Genomic DNA, 19,228 nt, shown 5'->3' on the forward strand with positions numbered 1-19,228 from the left:
CCTACTTTAAATAAATGGAGACTCAGCTGCATTTTTGTTTCCTTACCATAGCAAGTCTCAGAAAATGATGATTTCTGTCTGGAGCATTCAGTACCTCTGTATGTGTCAGGTGGGGATTTAATGCCAAGAGCTGCAGTAGGAAAAGTCAGTGGAATCAGCAAATGTGTCGTCTTGCTGCTGGATTTTGTTTGCCTGTGGATAAACTCCTACCTTCTTTTAGTTGTAGCCCTCATTATCAGATTACAAGATCAGAGACATAAACTTTATTAGGTGATAGCATCTAACAAAGTATTCTGTTGCCTCTGAAAATTTATGCCCCTCTGAATCAGTTAATATCTCTAAGGTGCCACCCTGCCCTGGCTTCTGCCTCGCATCAGGCTAACAGCCAACTAGTTCTGAGATCTTTTTACAAAACTCCCTGTTGATCAGTTAATGTCTGCATGGTTATTCGCAATGAAGAGATTTAAGTGACCTGGACTTTTTAACTTCATGTATCATTTCTTTAATACAGAGAGGTTATATTGTAATTATTTATAATTAAAGGGCTGTCTCTGGTTGCCTGGCTGCATGCTATTTTATTATGCTAGGGCTGCCTGATTTTAGCTTTGAACTTCCTTGTGGTTGAAAGAGAGAGAAACCACTCCTGTTGCAAGAGTTGGTCAACATTGTCCTTAAGGAAAATACTATTTAATGTATTCAGTGGTTTGTGGAACACTTGGATAGAAAAAACAAATGTTTGCAAACTAGGGTGGTCTGGTTTTCATGGTCTACTTCTAAGGTATTATTGTTCAAAGAAGAAAACACAATGATATCTTTTTGAAGTCCGAATATTGGAAAGAGATGCTAATACAGCCAATATCTATATACTTTGAAAGCTGTACAGGGTAACTATTACATTGAATTGAAGATATTTTCTGTTGGTTTTAGTGAGGAAGATTGGACAAAAAACACGGTGAAAATATTTTTACCCTTTTAGAATACAAATTCCAAGTTTTATAAAATACTTTGAATGTATAAATATCAGACCTGCTTTCTGACATTCCAAATACAATTTTAACTTATTTCATTTTAATAGTTTAAATGAGTGTGTTTATCCATGCAAAGGAAATGGACTTTATGTTGATTGTATTGAAACCTGTAATGAGTTTGGAATATTTACTTTTGAGTGTTCCTCCAATTATGGCTTGTAAAATAGACATGGAAACCGGCGGAGACTGTTTAATATTTATTAAAATGTTTAAAGAAAGAAAGAATACCTGTGTGTCTTGGATTACTTTTGTTTTTGATAGTTTCCTTGCTGCATAAAAATACATTTATCATCTTCTCTAGATCTATTTGATTTTTTTCCCCCCTCTCCTCCATTTGGCTTGGGTACCCAGCTGTGTTACCACCAAATACACTAGGATGTGTTACTTCACACTAACTCCTGTGTTAGCTACCCCTCCACTAACTCTCATTAACTCCCATACTAACAGACACAGTAGAACATAGGTAGACCATGTTTCACAGAATAATCACTCCCTTTCTCCTTGTGCTTAAGGGAAATTTACAAAATAATTTCAAGAGACAAGCCTAGGAACAAAAATTCATTAGTTTATTGGATACTTATCATCTACAGTAACTTTATGGTCCATTATAATCAACCTGATACTTGCTAATCTCTGCACTTCAGGAGGGTCCTTTTAACCTCTGAAGGCGATCCTGCTTTTCAGTCATCAGGTTTTTGTTATACCTTTGTAGTCTGTTGGCTACCTGATAATTTATCTTCTCTCCTGCTTTTTTTAGATATTAAGTTTTACACAAGCCTTTGTTCCATCTGCTGTTTAGCTCCAAAGTGCCTATTTCTTTCTCAGTGTCTTGAGGAGGGGTGCTTTGATACCCAAAAGCTTGTCTAACTCTGACAGATTCAAAGAAAATTAGGGTTGGAAGGGACCTCAGGAGTTCATCTAAATTGATGACTTAACCCCCTGCTCAAAGCAAGACTATCCCCAACTATATCATCCCAGACAAGGCTTTGTCTAGCCAGGTCTTAAAAACCTCCAAGGAAGGAGAATGGCTACCCACAACCTCTCTGGGTAGCTTCTTCCAGTGCTTTACTACCCTCCTACTGACAAAGTTTTTCCTAATATTTAACCTAAACTTCCCTTGCTGCAACTTGAGCCCATTGCTCCTTGTTCTGTCACCTGCCACCACTGAGAAAAATCTAGTTCCATCGTTTTTGGAACCACCCTTTAGGTAGTTGAAGGGTGCTGTTAATTCCCCTTTCAGTCTTCTCCAGACTAAATAAGCCTAGTTCCCTCAGCCCTTTCTCATAAGTCATGTGCCCCAGCCCCTTAACCATTTTTGTTGTCCTCTGCTGCACTCCCTCCAATTTGTCCACAACCTTTCTGTAGTGGGGGGCCCCAAAACTGGACACAGAACTTCAGATGTGGCCTAACCAGTGCCAAATAAAGGGGAAGAATCACTTCCTTTGATCCGCTGGCAGGGCTTCTCCTAATGCAGCCCAGTATGCTGTTAGCCTTCTTCATGGCAAGGGCATGTTGTTGACTAATATCCAGCTTAGAGTATTTTGTAACACCAGGTCCTTTTCTGAAGAGCTGCTGCTTAGTCAGACGGTCCCCAACCTATACCAGATCATGGGATTGTTCCATCCTAACTGCAGGATTTTGCACTTGTCCTTACTGAACCTCATGAGATTTTTTTGTGCAATCCTCCAATTTGTTGAGGTCTCTCTGACTCCTAGCCCTACCCTCCAGCATATCCGCTACTCCACCCCAGCTTGGTGTCAGACCTGCTGAAGGTGCACATCCCATCTTCTAGGGGTTGTCAGCTGGGGGTAAACATACCCCTGGGGGTAATTGAGAAGGCCCTAGGGGTATGTGTGGGTGGGGACAGAGTGCTGCCATGCATCGTCCCGTGTTGCCATGCAAGCTCCGCCTGCCTGGCTGGATGCAGGGGGTGAGGGAAGCTTGCACATGGTGGCTACTGCTGCTCTGCATTTGGCCACAAGCTGGGGGTGGGGGAGTGGCAGCATAGCATCTGGCCATACGCTATCCTCTCCCCAGCTTCATGTCCAGCTGCATTCCACCCCTACCCCCCGCCTTGGTGCCTGAGGGTACATTGCTTGAAATTCAGCTGCCCAGGGCAGCTGGGATACAATGATCCAAGTTGAAAATCCCTGTTCTAGGTCGTTGATGAAGATATTGAGTAAAACTGGCCCCAAGACTGACCCCTGGGGCAATCTACTTGATACCAGCTGCCAAATAGACACTGAGCCATTGACTACCCACAGACACCAAAAAAACAGCCAGTTTTCTATCCACCTTGCAGTCCATTCAACTAGCCCATACTTCCTTAGTTTGTTTGTAAGAATGTTGTGGGACACTAGCAAAAGGCTTGCTGAAGTCAAGGTAGATCATGTCTGCTGGTATCCCCGCATCCACAGAATCAGTCTTCTCATCATAGAAGCTAATCAGGTTGGTCAGATTAGGACCAGCCAACATGGATTCACCAATCACCTTTTTCTCTTCCAAATGGTTAGAAATGGGTTCTTTGAGGACCTGCTCCATGATTTTTCCAGGGAATGAGGTGAGGCTGACTAGTCTGTAGTTCCCCAGATTTTCCTTCTCTTTCTTAAAGACGTGTCCTATATTTATCCTTTTCCAGTTACCTGAGACCTCCCCCAGTTGCCATGAGTTTTCAAAGATAATGACCAGATAACGGCTCTGCAATTGCATCAATCAACTCCCTCAGCATCCTTGGGTACATTGTGTCTGCCCATGGACATATCCAGCTTTTCTAAACAATCTGTAACCTGGTCTTTCACTATTGTGGGTTGCTCACCTCTTCCCCAAACTGTGCTGCTAGGTGTGGTAATCTGGGAGCTGACCTTGCCTGTGAAGTAAAAAAGGTATTGAGTACTTCAATCTTTTCCTCCTCATTTGTCAGTGTCACCTCTCTCATTCAGTAAGGGACCCACACTTTCCCTGATCTTCCTTTTGTTGACATACTTGTAGAAACCCTTCATGCCCCTTGCTAGCTGCAACTCCAACTGTGTTTTGGCCTTCCTGATTTCATCCCTGCATGTCTGATTAATACTTTTACAGTCCTTCCTTGTTGTTCTTCCAAGTTTCCACTTCTCTTAAGCTTCCTTTTTATGTCTGAAGAGTTCCCTACTAATCCAAGCTAGACTTCTACCATACTTGCTAGTCTTCCTGTGCATTGGGATGATTCATTCCTGTGCCCTCTGTAAGGTTTCTTTAAAGTACAGTCTGCGGTCTTGGACTCCTTTTCCCCCTCAGACTGGCCTGCCAGAGGATCCTGCCCATGAGTTTCCTGAGTGAGTCGACATCTGCTTTTCTGAAGTCCAGAGCCCTTCCCCTGCTTCTGCTGTCTGTCATAGATTTCATAGACATTAGGGCTCGAAGGGACCTTGGAAGATCATCCTTTCCTCAGGTTTCTGAACTCAGTCATCTTGTGGTTGCAGCTGCCCAAGTTGTCATCCACTTCTATGTTCCCCACTAATTCTTTCCTGTTGTGAACAGTAGATCAAGAAAGGCATGTTTTCCCTAGTTGGCCTCTTCAACACTTGTGTCAGGAAGTTGTCCCCAACACTGTCCAGAAACTTACTGGATTGCCTATGCACTGCCGTATTGGCCTCCCAGCAGATCTCACAATGATTGAAGTCCCTGATGATCACAGACCCTGGTTCTCAGAAAACTTCTACTAGCTGTTTGGAAGAAAGCCTCATCCACCTTATCCTCCTGGTCTGGTGGCCTATAGCATACACCCACCACAACATCACCCTTGTTGCTGTACCCTTTGACCTTAACTCAGGCACTGTCAACAGGCCTCTCTCCAGTTTCATACTGGAGCTCTGAGCAGTCTTAGAATTCTTTTACATAAAGCACAAGTCCTCCTCCTTTTCTCCCTTGTCTGTCCTTCCTGAACAGTTTATCCATTTATGATAGTATTCTAGTTATGCAAGCTGTCCCACCGAGTCTGTTATTTCAATCCTGTCATAGTTCCATGACAGTGCAAGGATTTCCAATTCTTCCTGCTTGTTTCCCAGGCTCCGGGCATTCACTTGCAGACACCTGAGGAACTAGCTGTTTGCCCTGCTTTCTCAGCAAGAATGAAAAGGCCTTCCCCCTGTTGCCCTCTCCTGGATGTGCTTCCTCCAGGTCACCCACTTCCCCATTTACCTCAGGGTTTTGTTCTCCATTCCCAGTGAACCTAGTTTAAAGCTTTCCTCACTAGGTTAGTGAGCCTGTCTGTGAAGATGCTCTTCCCTCTTTTTGTCAGGTGGATCCCATCTCTTTCTAGCAATCTTGGAACAACATCCTGTGGTCAAAGCAGCCAAAGCTCTGCTGGCAACACCCATTTGCACAGCTATGCATTGATCTGCAGGACCCAGGAGAACACCACCTGAGCCCTTGTCCCCTTCACTCTTGTACCCAGAACCCTATAGTCACTTTTGATCTGCTCAGGGTCACCCCTGGCAATACTGTTGGTGCCCACATGGATGAGCGGTAAGGGTGTGCAAAGCTTTGGTCTATGATTTGATTCGGAGAAGATTTGGCCCAGTTTGGAGGCTGAATTACCGAATCCAAATCGAATTGGGAGAAGGAAAAAAACCCTCCAATTTGGAGCCTCCAAATCAGTTCAGAAAAGATTTGGCAATTTGGATAGCAGTCTTTCAGGGGAACAAACTGAGAAGAGGGAGAAGGGTGTGGGGGAAAAACTAACAGCTGTAGCTGGTCAGTGACACTGATCTCTCCCTGAGTCTCCTTCCAATCACAGTGCTCTGGGGGAGGGACATAGAAATAGCATATAACCCTCTGTCTGTAGGCTTTCTGTGCCTTTTGTAAGCTGTTTCTGCCCGAGCAATAGTGTCTGAAAGGTACTGGGCTGGCTTGGCTTCCTATCTAGTCAGTCTCCTGCTACTTTTTGTTTTTGAAAAGGATTGGAATTCACTTACTAACTAGAATCCCTCTACTTATCCCTATCCAGTCCATTTATTTCAATTTATATTTGTTCTTGGGTTCTCCCCCCCCCCACACACACTTTTTAAAAAGAAAGCTGTGTTTTCACTGGCAGTGAAACCCCTGCACCTATCTCCTTGGAACTTGGCAGGCTTCATGCCCTCAGAAGGGGTTACTACCCCTGCATTTTTTATCCAAATCATCCCAAAAAAATGACATTATAGTCTATGGCCGAATCTCTCTAAATCTTCCGAATCTGATTTAACTGAATCAATTCAGGACAGTGATCCGAATTGAATTGCTGTCCTCCGTGTCGGCCGAATCCAAATTGAATACTTCCCTATCCACACAGGCCTAGTAATCAGGGGGCTGGATGAATCTTGGTAATTCTACCATGACATCTTGAATCTGGGGTCTGGGCAAGCAGCAGACCTCCCAAGACAACAGGTCAGGTCAGCAGGTGGGTATCTCCAACCACTGCCACCACCCCTTGCTTCCTCATAGTTTCATAGCTTCATAGTTTCTAGGGTCGGAAGGAACCTGAGCAGATCATCGAGTCCAACCCCCTGCCATGGCAGGAAAGAGTACTGTGGTCAAATGACCCCAGGAAGGTGTACATCTAGCCTCCTCTTAAAGACCCCCAGGGTAGGAGCCAGCACCACTTCTCTTGGAAGTTGGTTCCAGATCCTAGCTGCCCTGGCTGTGAAGTAGCACCTGCTGATATCTAGCCTAAATCTACCCTCTGCCAGCTTGTGACCGTTATTTCTAGTCACTCCTGGCAGTGCTCAGGGGAACAGGGACTCCCCCAATGCCTGCTGATCCCCCCTGACTAGTTTGTAACAGGCCACTAGATCCCCCCTCAGCCTTCTCTTGTGGAGGCTGAACAGGTTCAGGTCCCATAGCTTCTCCTCATAGGGCCTGCCCTGCTGCCCCCGATCATGTGAGTGGCCCTTCTCTGGACCCTCTCCATGCTATCCACATCCCTCTTGAAGTGGGGCACACAGAACTGGACACAGTACTCCAGCTGCGGCCTGACCAGTGCCGCATAGAGGGGGAGTATCACCTCCTTGGACCTGCTTGAGATGCATCAGTGGATGCATGATAAGGTACGGTTGGCCTTCCTGACTGCATCCCCACACTGCCGGCCCATGTTCATCTTCTAGTCAACTATGACTCCAAGATCCCTCTTAGCCTCTGAGCTGCTGAGGAGGTCATCCCCCAACCAATAGGGTCCTGGCCAGGACACCATGAATACTCAAACAGCCATGCCAGTGGCTCAGCTATGACATTGGCCAATTCCTTCAGCACCCATGGAGGGAGGTCATCTGGGCTGGCTGACTTGTACCCATCCAGCCCTTCCAAGTGCTCCTTAACTAAGTCGCTCAGCTCAGACACATGTTTCTGTGTGGGGTGGGTGGCTCTGGATTCTTGATTTGATCCATGGCACACCATTTCTGCTGCTCCCACCTTTCTAGCTCTTCTTGTTGTTGTGAGGTTTCAAAGTACTGAGATCCCTGCTTCAGACTCTTCCTCCATTTGGAGTGGTTCTGGGCAATAGTTTCTTATGAGTTGACATCAGTGTTTTCATTTTTTTTAAGTTGGTCTTGAGGATGTCCCTAGAGCACTTTTTTTGCCTTCATCTTGAGTGTACACCTTGGCTGATGTAGAAGAATAAAACTTGCTTCAGAACTCTGGAGTCAGACATCCAGATGACATGGCTGGCCCAGTGAAGTTGATGTTGGATGATCACCGTCTCAGTACTTGTGGTGTTTGTTTGCAGGAGGATGCTGATGTTGGTGCATCTGTCTTCCCCCAGATTTGGAGGATCTTCCGCAGGCAACGTTGATGGTACTTCTCCAGCAACTTTAGATGTCTCCTGTACTTTGTTCATGTCTCAGCTTCATACAGCAATGTGGGGATCACAACTACTTGATAAACCATGAGCTTGGTTTCAGATCTGATGTTGCAATCTCCAAATACCTATTTCTTCAGGCATGCAAAGGCTGCACTTGCACATCTGAGGTGACGTTGGATTTTTTTGTCAATGTCAGCCTTCTGTGAGAGATGGCTTCTGAGGTATGGGAAATACTCAACGTTCTCCAGAGTCTCACCATGGATCTGGATAACTGGAGCTGGACATTAGGAGCTTATTGGTGGAGGACCTTAGTCTTTTGAATGTTAGGCATCAGTCCTGTTTTTTTGTATGCCTTGATAAAGACATTGAAAAGGCCTGCTTCCAAGTGAGCACACACTACAGTAGGGGCAGGCAATTATTTTGGGCAGAGGGCCACTTACTGAGTTTTGGGAAGCCATTGAGGTTCTGCATGACAGGCAGCCCAGGGCAGATAAATATTAATTTTCTAAATTTTTTAGGAGCCCCGCAGGCCGGATAGAATGGCCTGGCGGGGCCCGCATCCAGCCTTTGGGCCACATTTTGCCCACCCCTGCACTACAGCATCATCAGCATGCTGGAGCTCAAAGACTGAGGTCAGGGTCGTCTTAGTTTTGGCTTGGAGTCGGCTGAGGTTAAACAGCTTACCATCGATTTGACAGGTTAGCTTCCCTCCAGCTGAAAGCTTGTTGGTGGTCAGATGTAGCATAGCAGCAAGGAATATTGAGAAGAGTGTTGGAGCAGTGATGCAGCTTTGCTTAACTCCTGTTTTAACTTCAAAGGGATCTGTGATAGATCCATTACTGAGAACCACTGTTTGCATACCATCATGGAGCAGGCAGAGAATCCAAGTGACAGAATTCTGTATTTCAGAAAGATCCTGCACAACACTTCTTAGCTGACAGAATTGAAAGTTTTAGTGAGGTCAAAGAAGGCCATATGAGAGGGCTTATGTTGTTCCTGGCATTTCTCCTGCAGCTGGTGAGCTGTGAAGATTGTCAGTTGTGCCTCTTGATGGCCTAAACCCACACTGAGATTCTGAGAGGTGCTCTTCAGCAAGTGGAAGGAGATGGTTTAGGAGAGTTCTCACATTGATCTTTCTGCAGTTTCCACAGTTGGACTTGTCTCCTTTCTTGAAGATTGTCATAATCATGGTGTCCCTGAGGTTGTCTGGGATTTCCTTCTCATTCCAGATCCTTAAAACGATGGCATGAAACTGTGATGTAGGTTCCTTTCTCCCCGCTTGAATATTTCCTTAGGGATTCCATCCGCTCCAGATGCCTTGTCATTCTTCATCTGCTTGATGACTTTCCTCACCTCGTCAAGGATTGGAGGAATTCCAAAATCATTCCACAGCACCAAGTCAGAGATGGAGTTGAGAACACTTTGGTGAACAACAGCCTTGATTGAGAAGATCTTCAAAATCCTTCTTCCAACAGGTATTGATGGCTCCCCTTTCCTTGATTGGGTCTCCTCCATCCTTAGGTCTCAAGGGGGTTGATTCTTGAGTGTTCAGACTGTAGATAGCTTTGGTGGCACTGAAGAAACTGCATATCGTGAATGTCTTCCCACCGTATGTTCTTCATATCACAGGTCCTCCTTTGGACCTCTGCCTTGGTTTGTTGGAGATTCAGTTTATTTTGGTTGGCATTGGTGTTGTTTTGCCAAGCACAAAAGGCCTTGCATTTGATCAACTCTTGGATCTCCCTGTTATTTTCATAGATTTCTTAGATTTCATAGACATTAGGGCTGGAAGGGACCTTGGAAGATCATCAAGTCCAGCCGCCTGCCCAAGAGGCAGGAAGTCAGCTGGGGTCATAGGATCAAACCGGTCTTGATGTTTCCTGGTAGAGACTCCAAGGGCATTTATACACATACCTTTTCATCCTGTGATGCGCAGGAGAAGACCTAATTAATTGAGTCTGCTCCACATGTGAGCTGATGCACATTGTACTTCTTTGCATGCAGTTGCATAAGAGGCGAAATGTGCGTCAGCATTTAGAAAACAGCACTGGTACGCTTTTGAACTAAAACACCTCTGATGTGGTTTAGTTCAAAAGTGCGCCGCCGCCATTTTCTCAGTGCTGACACACATTTTGCCACTTATACAATTGTATGTACTGCAGCGCAAACCTGTACAAATCCCCCACGTGTTTCTTCACAGGTGCTGATGGTGGTGGTCTTGAGGGCACCCCACATGCTGCTGCCATTCTTGTTGATTGGAATTCACCAGTTTTTTGTTGAGGCACTGGTGGAAGAGGTCTCACTTGCTTGGGTCCTTGACTCCTTCACTGCACTATATTAGAGATGACTGAAACTTCTGAGATTGCAAGAGATTTTCCAGCAAAATTAGGAAAAAAAAAGTGTGATGTACTTTATATATCTTAAGTAAAAAAAGACACTGGGAGATCATTCTTAATTACAAAGAAGCAAAAAGGGGAACCAGTCCAGTTATTGAAAAGTGCATAGTAATTCACCTGATGCAAGAATTACAACGTATCAGCAAACTTTATGCTGTCTGTGTATTTTCTGTGTTTTATATGAATGCTGCTCTATATATGTGTGTGTATTTATATTTGATTATCTAACACTGACTAATAAAGGGGGAAAGATGTTTCTGAGACTGGAAAACATAAATGAAAGTTGGGAAGAGACAATACACTTAATCCTTCTCTTTATTTGAGTCTACCATATGTCCCATAAGGGTATAATGTGAAGCATTAAATTCAAGAAGGAACGAGGCTGAACTTATGAGTCTTAGTGTTATGAAACTTAAAACACACTTTGTATTTAATGATAGACAAGGGGGTTTCCATTTTACCAGCTTTGGGCTGCATTAATTAGTAAGATTTTATAATGGATAGTAAATACTCTACTAAATATTTTAATGTATATGTATCAAATGGTTGTGTGGCAGCCAAATAGTTCCTGTAAGTGTGGTACATTCTTTGCAGCTGAAGGATAAGGGCAGTAGGTCAATTCATTACCGCTCTTGTGCTTGTAAGCCATTCAATATGTTATGCTATGCTCCTTTAATTTCTCTTTCCCTGCTTATTTTCTAGACCTATTTCCTTTACTCTTTCTTCTAACTGCTGCCTCTTTACATCCTTGTTTTACTGCACACTTTCTCAATCACTTTCTTTGTTAGGGGATAACCTTACTTGAAGGGCAGGTTGCAGTCCATTTTGTTCTTGATGGTATTGCAGGAAGGGGTGTGGACAACCAGAAATGGTTTTGACCACAGCAGCCATTTCACATTTCTACATTAGTTGCTGATGCTCCTCAGTACCAGTAAGTAACACAGTATTGTCATTACAGATACAAATAGAGGTTTCTAAACTTATATATATTTTGTAATCAATTGTGTCTACAGTATCTAGATTAACATTACAGATTGTATTAAACTTTTTGATTTAACATCATTTGCAGTCTAAATCCAGCTTTCTGGTTCTCTGTTTCATGTAACCTTCTACATCAGGTGTTCAATCTCTGGCCTGGGAGGCAGACTCGGCTCATGGCACTGGATCATCTGGCTCGTGAGGCTCACTATGGTCGTGAAATTTGGCAGCAGGGGAGCAGTGGCACCACTTTTATGCTGCCAAGTCTCTGGACCCAGGGGGAGCCCCAAGCCCTGCATGCTGGATCTAGCTCCTGACTCCAGCACATAGAGCTGGACAGGGGCAGCACTGAGCCCCTGGACCCAATCCTGGCACATGGGGTGTGGAGCTGGTGGCTCTGGGCGCCTGGGAACCAATCCTGGTGTGCAGAGGGCAGGAGGAAGTGCTGCCAGGCCCCTGGGCCCAGTCCAAATGTGGAAGAGGTGTTGCCAGGCCCCAGGGCCTCATTTGACCCACAGATAAGGCCTGCACCACTCACCTGGTCTGCATGGCCAAAGGGATGCGCACCACTGTTCTACATCAAGGCACTGCCTTTTGTAGTGTCATATTTTCTCTCACCCAGACAACTTGAAGACTTTCTGTGTGTGGTTTGATGAAAGGAAAAAATAGCCAGGGTTTGCAGAGGAGCATGTGAATTATAGTTTGCAACTTGCTGTAATAGTTGCTTAGCATGTTGAGAGTGAGCCCTGTGTTATACAGTTTAAGCTGATGTTCTTTTCTCTCCTTGAAGTTGGTATGTTTAGAACAAAACCACTAATCCAAATCTTATGAGTACTGAGCATCCAAAAGTCGTTTCTGAAGTCAGGCTGAGCATCAATAATTGCCACTTTCTCAAACATCAGGCCATTCTTTTTTTGGTGCCTAAATATAGATTTAGGAGCTTAACATTAGTTTTCTGAAAATCTCCTTAAATTTCATTTCAGCGTAACAATAATTTTGTAAGGTGTTTAGGGGCTGGAATAACAGCTCATTTGCAGTTTCTCGATGGAGAAAGCCATTAGTGAATTGGGAAACTCTCGTATGTTGGATGTCCTTTCCATTTCTTTACTGCCTGGAAAAAGGTAGCCAATTTAATTTGCTGCTTATGCAGAGGGACAGCCAATTCTTGTCACCACATGTAGCAGCTATTACTTTGGTCTCATTACTTTTGAAGGGCTTGTAGCTGGCTAGGTTAGCTGCTGGATGTGCATCTCTTTCTTTGACTTCCAGTACGTTATCCCTTCTGTCTTTTTGTTTCAGAAGCAAGGTCAAGACAATTTTCCTGTAATGCCCCTAATCCTCCAGGCTTCAGAATGGTGAAGAAAGTATCAGGGAGATCGGATGCAGGGCAACAAGTCATTAGGGCAATGTAGAGTCCTCCTATGCCTCTGAGGGTGTGATGATGGTCTCCTGGAGATGGTTGAGCTTCTAAAGGTGAAAGGGGGAGTTAGAATTAAATGATACAGGTGGAAGAAAGAAAGATTGATACTGAGGGAGAAGAGAATGAAATGTGTAGAGCTAGAAGCTGTAATTTGGAGATATTGCTTGACTTAGAAGACTATGGAGATTAGCAGTCTTCCAAGGAAATGGTCCTTCATGCTAGCTGATTCGTTAAGAGACTGAGGAACTACAGAATCTTGCTTACTGCTCAGCAAATAAAACTTGATTTTTTAGTTCTTGTTCACATATGCCTGTGTCTACTGAACATAGTGATCACTACAAAATGCACAGATCTCTGCCCTCTCTTTTCTCCTCTGTTCTCTTCCCTCCTTTATCTCTAGGTTTCTCTTCTATGCAGATTTATTTAAGTATCCAGTGGCTCTTGCTTTGAGACTATTACTACTTATGTCTATGGATTTGAGGCCTGCATCAGCTCCCATTGAGATTAATTGATTCTGAGAACTGAATTATGCCCTTTGTAAAGTTGAAGGAACAGATCTAAATTGGATTTTTAAAATTTTGTTCTCTATGTACAAGACTTGGAAGGTGGCAGAATATTGAAATCTTGAAGTGTGAAGCTCCTTTTGTTGATTTTGTTTTTATCATTACGCTTAAAGGCAAACATATGCTTAATTTTATGACTTCACAGTTCAGCTTCAGCTTGCCTGTGCTTGTGTTTTTAACACAATATTTAATTATATGATCACATACTATGGCAAGCAGAGAATAGGGTGCACTTTAGAGATTAACTTGTGTACAGAGGCTTGAACTTTTGTCAGAACCTGCTTTGTCAGAAGCACCTAACCAAGGTAGATGTTAATCTATGAAAGCTCATGCCTCTCTAAACCAGTCTCTAAGGTGCTGCCCTGTCCTACCTTCTGTCTGACTTCAGACTAACACAGCTAACCACCTCAATATAATTTTCAGCCATTAGATGCATGGTTAATATTACGTTTGCTCCATAACACAGTACTTGAAAGGTCTGCCCATCCTGTTCTTAGGTGACAAATAATTAATTAATTCATTAATTAAATCACTATAAAGAATGTATTTATTGACTGTACTGGATATTGTGTAATCTAATGTATTGCAAATGTGCCCAAAGCATTGGATAAGTTCTTGTTGTTATAAATGGAATATATAAATAATGAATAGGATCATAACACAGGTGTTTAGAATTAAACTGCAATATATAAATTATTTAATTTACTACCCATGGTGAGCCATTACCATCCTCTATAAGTTAATTAAATACTTAGCGTTGGGAAGTCCATGCATTAGTTTTGGAAATGTTCAGTTACTGATTTTCTACCACTTTATGAATATATATGGATAACATTCAAAATATTATCCTATACCAGTTTTTGCTAATTTGTTCACTATATTAATGAAAAATACCATGCTGTATGAGTGAAACTCTGACTTCAAAGATAGGTATGATTATAAAAACAAAAAACTTCTGTGTAAGCGATGATAAAATAAAAAATAGTATAAGTGTCTATTTTATGTTTTCCCTGAAAAATAACTTGGAAGTTGTATTGGATTAATGTTCTCAGGTGCATCATCTAAAAAAAAAAAAATAAGCAATTCATTTGTAATGGTGCTGAAAAATTATTAAAAGCAACAAGTCCCTGCAAATCTCACTGAAGTTGATGGGAATAGCAAATACCTGGTATTTCTCAGGAACATTATTATTGTTATTATTATAGCAGCATCCCTTTCTCCCTAGCACTATTCAATTATATACAAATACTATTCCTGTCTTGATAGGATTTGTATAGTCATCTCTCTGATGTCTTGATCAGTATGATCTTACCTGTGCAAGGTTAAAAATATTGTACCCCTGCCAAAGTGGAGCTATTGGAATAGTCATATTAAAATTAATAAAATGAATGCAAGTACAACAAAAATTTGTGTATGTATACAAGAGCAGAAGGAAAAAAGCAAGATGCTACATATTTATATGTGCATATATATTTATATCATGCATCTATATATATCTACGTATTTATATGTATATGTATGACCACAGAAAAATGGAAACAATATGAAAAATATGTTGTATGTTGTTCACAAGGAAAAATTAAATGCAGTCTTAAATTTGGCAGTCTGATTTTTTTTGTTTACTTAGAGCCACCTGAGCAATTTTTCTAAAAATCCTAGGTGTGCAATTATTTGTTTTATTTTTATCTGTTTTGCATATTTTATTCCTTATGTTTGTAAACAGTAACCTAAGTAAATCCAGAGTGTTGCATCCAAGTAGTGATCTAAATGGGAATGAGTATTTTGAATTTAATGGAAACAATCTAAAAAATGCTTTCCTTTCTTTGGTGTTAAACTTCAGTTCTATTATGTTTTAGTATACACTTATTTTAATATTAGTCTTAGAATAGACGCACTTGATCGTATCAGGTCTATAGATAAGCACAGGAGTTAATCTGTTTGGATCAGGACTGAATGAATTCTTCCGTTCCTTTATTCCACACACAGTACAAAACCACTTTTGGTCCCAGAACAGAAACAAGTAAGATTAATTCCACAGGGTATTCCTTTTCAGAAAGTTATAATAATAAAAAATAAGACATGAAAGTTGAATGCTGTACTGAGACATTTTGATTCCAAAGTCAAAATTATTGCCCTTCTGTATTGAATTCCTGGGCCAGTCAGCATCAGAAGACGCTCCCTGTAATGCAATGATAGCCATATGCAGAAATTTTCTGGGCATGGAGGGACAAATAAATCATAAAGTCCAATTCTTCTCTTTCAACAGTGTGAATCAGTAGTAACTCTGCTGAGGCCAGTGCGCACATCTACACATGCCATTAGGGGGCAGCAATAAATTGTGGAGCAGTAAGCATAGTTTATCAATAAGCTCTGCCGTTTATTGCTCCCAGGAAGCTCCCAGGCACGCGTCTGCATATGTGCCGAGGGCATACCACATTGAGCTGGGCTGCAGCAGCTGTAGTTGGCAGGGAGCCTGCGGGGTCAGCCTGCCAGCTCAGGGCTGCTCTGACATGCTCAATGTGCTGTGGAAGAGCTGGTTGGGGCACAAGGGTGCTTCAGTGTGGGGCTAGCTGGCAGACATTCCCAGCACTGAAGCGCTCTAGTGCCCCAGCCAGCCGGTCAGCATCTACACATATGCTGCTGCCCATGAAAAAACTCCACAGCAGGGTAGGACTTGTATTTATAATCAGTAAATTATAATTTAATTTATTTACAAGTACTGCTGCAGAGGTTATTAGTTTCATGCACCCTATTAGGGGTGCATATGTAGATGCTGAGAGATTTGCTGTACACTTAATTAGGCAACCACCCAGTAAACATCTTGTGTAGACACACCCAGTGGGAAAAGAATTGAGCCCAAGTCTAAAACTAGTTTCAGCCCACATGCAGTCCAATTACAGGTAACAATAGGCAGCTAGTATCACAGCATTTGCTTCAGACAAGTCAAGGGGGAAAGGAAGAAGAAAGTGTAAGGCACTGAAAGCTGTAAAATTCTAAAAAAGGGAAAGGAAGGAGAGTAAAATAAAAATGGAAAAAAGAATGACTCTATCCACCTTTTACACTGCTGACATGGGACAGACATACAGTTAATGGTTGTAAGAGTCTTTCTGAAGGAGAGAGAAACGTAAGATCTGTTCCATACAGGTGAGATGCTTAGACTCTGTGCTATTCTATGCTAGGGATGGGCAGTTATTTTGGCTGGAGGGCCACTTAACAAGTTTCGATGAGGTGTTGAGTGTTGCACAAAATTAATGGTGAAGATTTCATTGTAATGAATTATAGATAAAAAAAATCATATGCTAAACATCAAACACTATTATAAAATATTATAAATTTTATTTTCAGTATATTTTGTCCTGATTTATGTTGTTTTTAATTGTCTATATAGAGGCAATTGCATAATAGCTCAAAATAAAATCTCCTTCACAAAGGAACCAAAACCAGCCAGCAGAGCACTTGGTCAAGGAAGGATGCCCACACCCCCAGCAGAGCCTTACCACTTCCCAGCCACCCTTCAGATCACAAGGGAGCTCCTACCTCAGCCTGCACCCTAACACATCCCTCAAGAGTCACCTGTGCACCAAACTGTCCTGTCTCCCACTCCTTCCCATCCACATTTGCCACCACAGAGCCTGGAGAAGCCTAGCAGCATCCTCCAGCCTGCCCCAGCTCCCTGCCAAGGTCATGTAAGCTGTGCCCATCCTCAGCCTGGAGGTCCCTTTTCTGCCAGGAGGAGCCCCAGTCTCACTGTGTTGGGGGCAGCCTTACCCTGGCAGACAGGATGGGAACTGCTGGCTGCAGCCAGGAGGCAGCTGTTGCCTCGGATGGTTCATGGCACTTCTTGGGGCAAGGCAGGAGGCGGGGCTGGGGCTTCACCTGCTGGAAACTGCTGAGGAAGCTCTGCAGCCTCTGGGCACAGGTGTGGAGTGTCTGCCACCCAGTCCTAGTGTCCCAGGCAGCTCCCGTCAGCTCTGAGTCACAAGTAGGCAATGCACCACTGGCCCAACTGAAGTAGGGGTGCCAGGGCCTGAGAGCTGGACAGGTGGGCAGGCAGGGCTGCTTCTGCCCAGCAACCCCTGCGGTGCCAGCAGAAGCTGGAGCCAGAGCTGCTGCCCACCTGCGGGCTGGATAGAATCGATTGGGCTGGATACAGCTCTGGCCTGTATTTTGCCCACCCCTGCTCTACGCTGTATCCTCTTAGATTTTAGACTTCAGATATACGGATCTTATTTCTTCAGTGCAGTTGATCTACGTCATATGCTTATGGTGCTATATAATAAGTCACTAGTATCTCAGTGCCCAAAGAAGTTATACCACTAATGTTCTTCTCCTTTATTATATTTCTCCCCAAACAGCCTTCATTTCATATCAAGATATGTTCTTTGTTACCAGTCTTTTTCTTTGCCTCTCTCAGTCTCCTTCTCTGCTTTCATTTTCCTTTGTTCTGTCTTCTGTAGTTTTCTCTCGTTCCGTGTTGACTCTTTCCCCTACCGCTTGTCTGTAGCGGTACAATGGTCCTTATTATAATTGTCAAAATTATGCTGGGTGCCTATAAAGCAGTGCACTGTAAGTTTTGTGTTACTCTGTAAAAGACTATATTGAAATTACAGTATTTGATGATTTTTGTGATAAAGCATCCACTCGTGTGACAAATATCTTCAATTTGTTCCACAGGACAAGATAAAAAAATGTTACCCCTAATTTTTTTCTACACAATGTCTCTCACATTTCCTTCTCCCATTTTATCTTGCTTTCTTACCTTTTTCTTCCCCGCCACAACATCCTTCTTCCTCCATCGCAGTCACTCTCCCATGATTTCCCTTTAAACCAAACCACATTCTTTCATCAATCTTAGAAAATTAGGGTTGGAAGGGACCTCAGGAGGTCATGTAGTGCAACCCCTTGCTTAAAGTAGGACAATCTCCAACTATATCCTCCTAACCAAGGCTTTGTCTAACTGGGTCTTAAAAACCTCTAAGGATGGAGAATCCACAACCTGTCTGGGTAGCCTGTTCCAGTGCTTTACTACCCTCCTAGTGAAAAAGTTTTTCCTAATATGTAACCTAAACTTCCCTTGCTGAAAATTGAGACCATTGCTGCTTCTGTCATCAGCCACCACTAAGAACATTCTAGCTCATCCACTTTGGAATCACCCTTCAGGTACTTGAAGGCTGCTATTAAATCCCATCTCAGTCTTCTCTTCTCCAAACTAAATAAGTCCAGTTCCCTCAGCCTGTCCTTATAAGTCGTGTGCCCCAACCCCTTTTCTGTAGCGGGGGGACCAAAACTGGACACAGTACTCCAGACGTAGCTTATGTAGTGCTGAATAAAGGGAAAGAATCACTTCCCTCAATCTGCTAGCAATGCTCCTAATAATGCAGGTAAGTATGTTGTTAGCCTTCTTGCAACAAGGGCACACTGTTGGCTCATATTCAGCTTACTGTCTGCTGTAACCCCCAGGTCATTTGCTGCAGAGCTGCTGCTTAGCTAGTCTTCTCCCCACTGGTATGCCCAGCAAAGCACAATAGTACAGGTTGGGCTTCAGGGTTATTCAACACATTGTTTGCTCTTCAGTAAAAGGTGCTGGCCAACTCGCTGCACCTGGATGCATCTTTGGAATCAGCAGTTTCATGTTCTGGAAGGATTTCCCCAAGGGAAAAGCCTAAGAGCTCAAGGTTTACTCTAACCTCACCGTTCCAAAATCTGTGAGAATACACACACCAAAAACAACAGGAGATGTCTGAAAAAATACAAGAGTCTTCGCTAACATGAATAAAGTTCCTTTTAACTTTGTGAAAGTGAGGGCTTATAAAAACAGAGACCCTGGAGAATGGGATGATCATAATGAATAGAATCTGGTGGTAACAGAACAGCAGAAAATCAAAAGGATGTACTTGGGAGTGTTATACAATTGGAAAGTTTCCTACCTGGTGCAGACTAGCCCTAAAGGAAACTAAATGTTTTTTTCGCCCTAAATATTAGGAACTATTCAGAGCTTAGAGTTCAGGATGCCCATGCCTGCTATGGGACAG

General features: G+C 43.1%; 1 protein-coding gene across 7 annotated transcripts in view; it reads left to right on the forward strand.

The window, feature by feature from the left end:
* TLCD4 (TLC domain containing 4) overlaps positions 1-19,228 on the forward strand; it is a 69,786-nt gene that overhangs the window by 2,574 nt on the left and 47,984 nt on the right. Inside the window, exons 5-6 of one of the 7 annotated variants that reach the window (XM_090049404.1) lie at positions 52-7,832; positions 9,135-9,314. The exons of 5 other annotated variants lie outside the window; for them this stretch is intronic. The gene's annotated coding sequence lies outside the window, so the exon portion shown is untranslated. The remainder of the gene's footprint in view (positions 1-51; positions 7,833-9,134; positions 9,315-19,228) is intronic. One more of the 7 variants, XM_090049407.1, reaches the window with a different exon arrangement.

The sequence above is a fragment of the Crocodylus siamensis genome, chromosome 5 (genome assembly GCF_052110815.1).
Source record: "Crocodylus siamensis isolate JL-2025a chromosome 5, ASM5211081v1, whole genome shotgun sequence".
NCBI lineage: Eukaryota > Metazoa > Chordata > Crocodylia > Crocodylidae > Crocodylus > Crocodylus siamensis.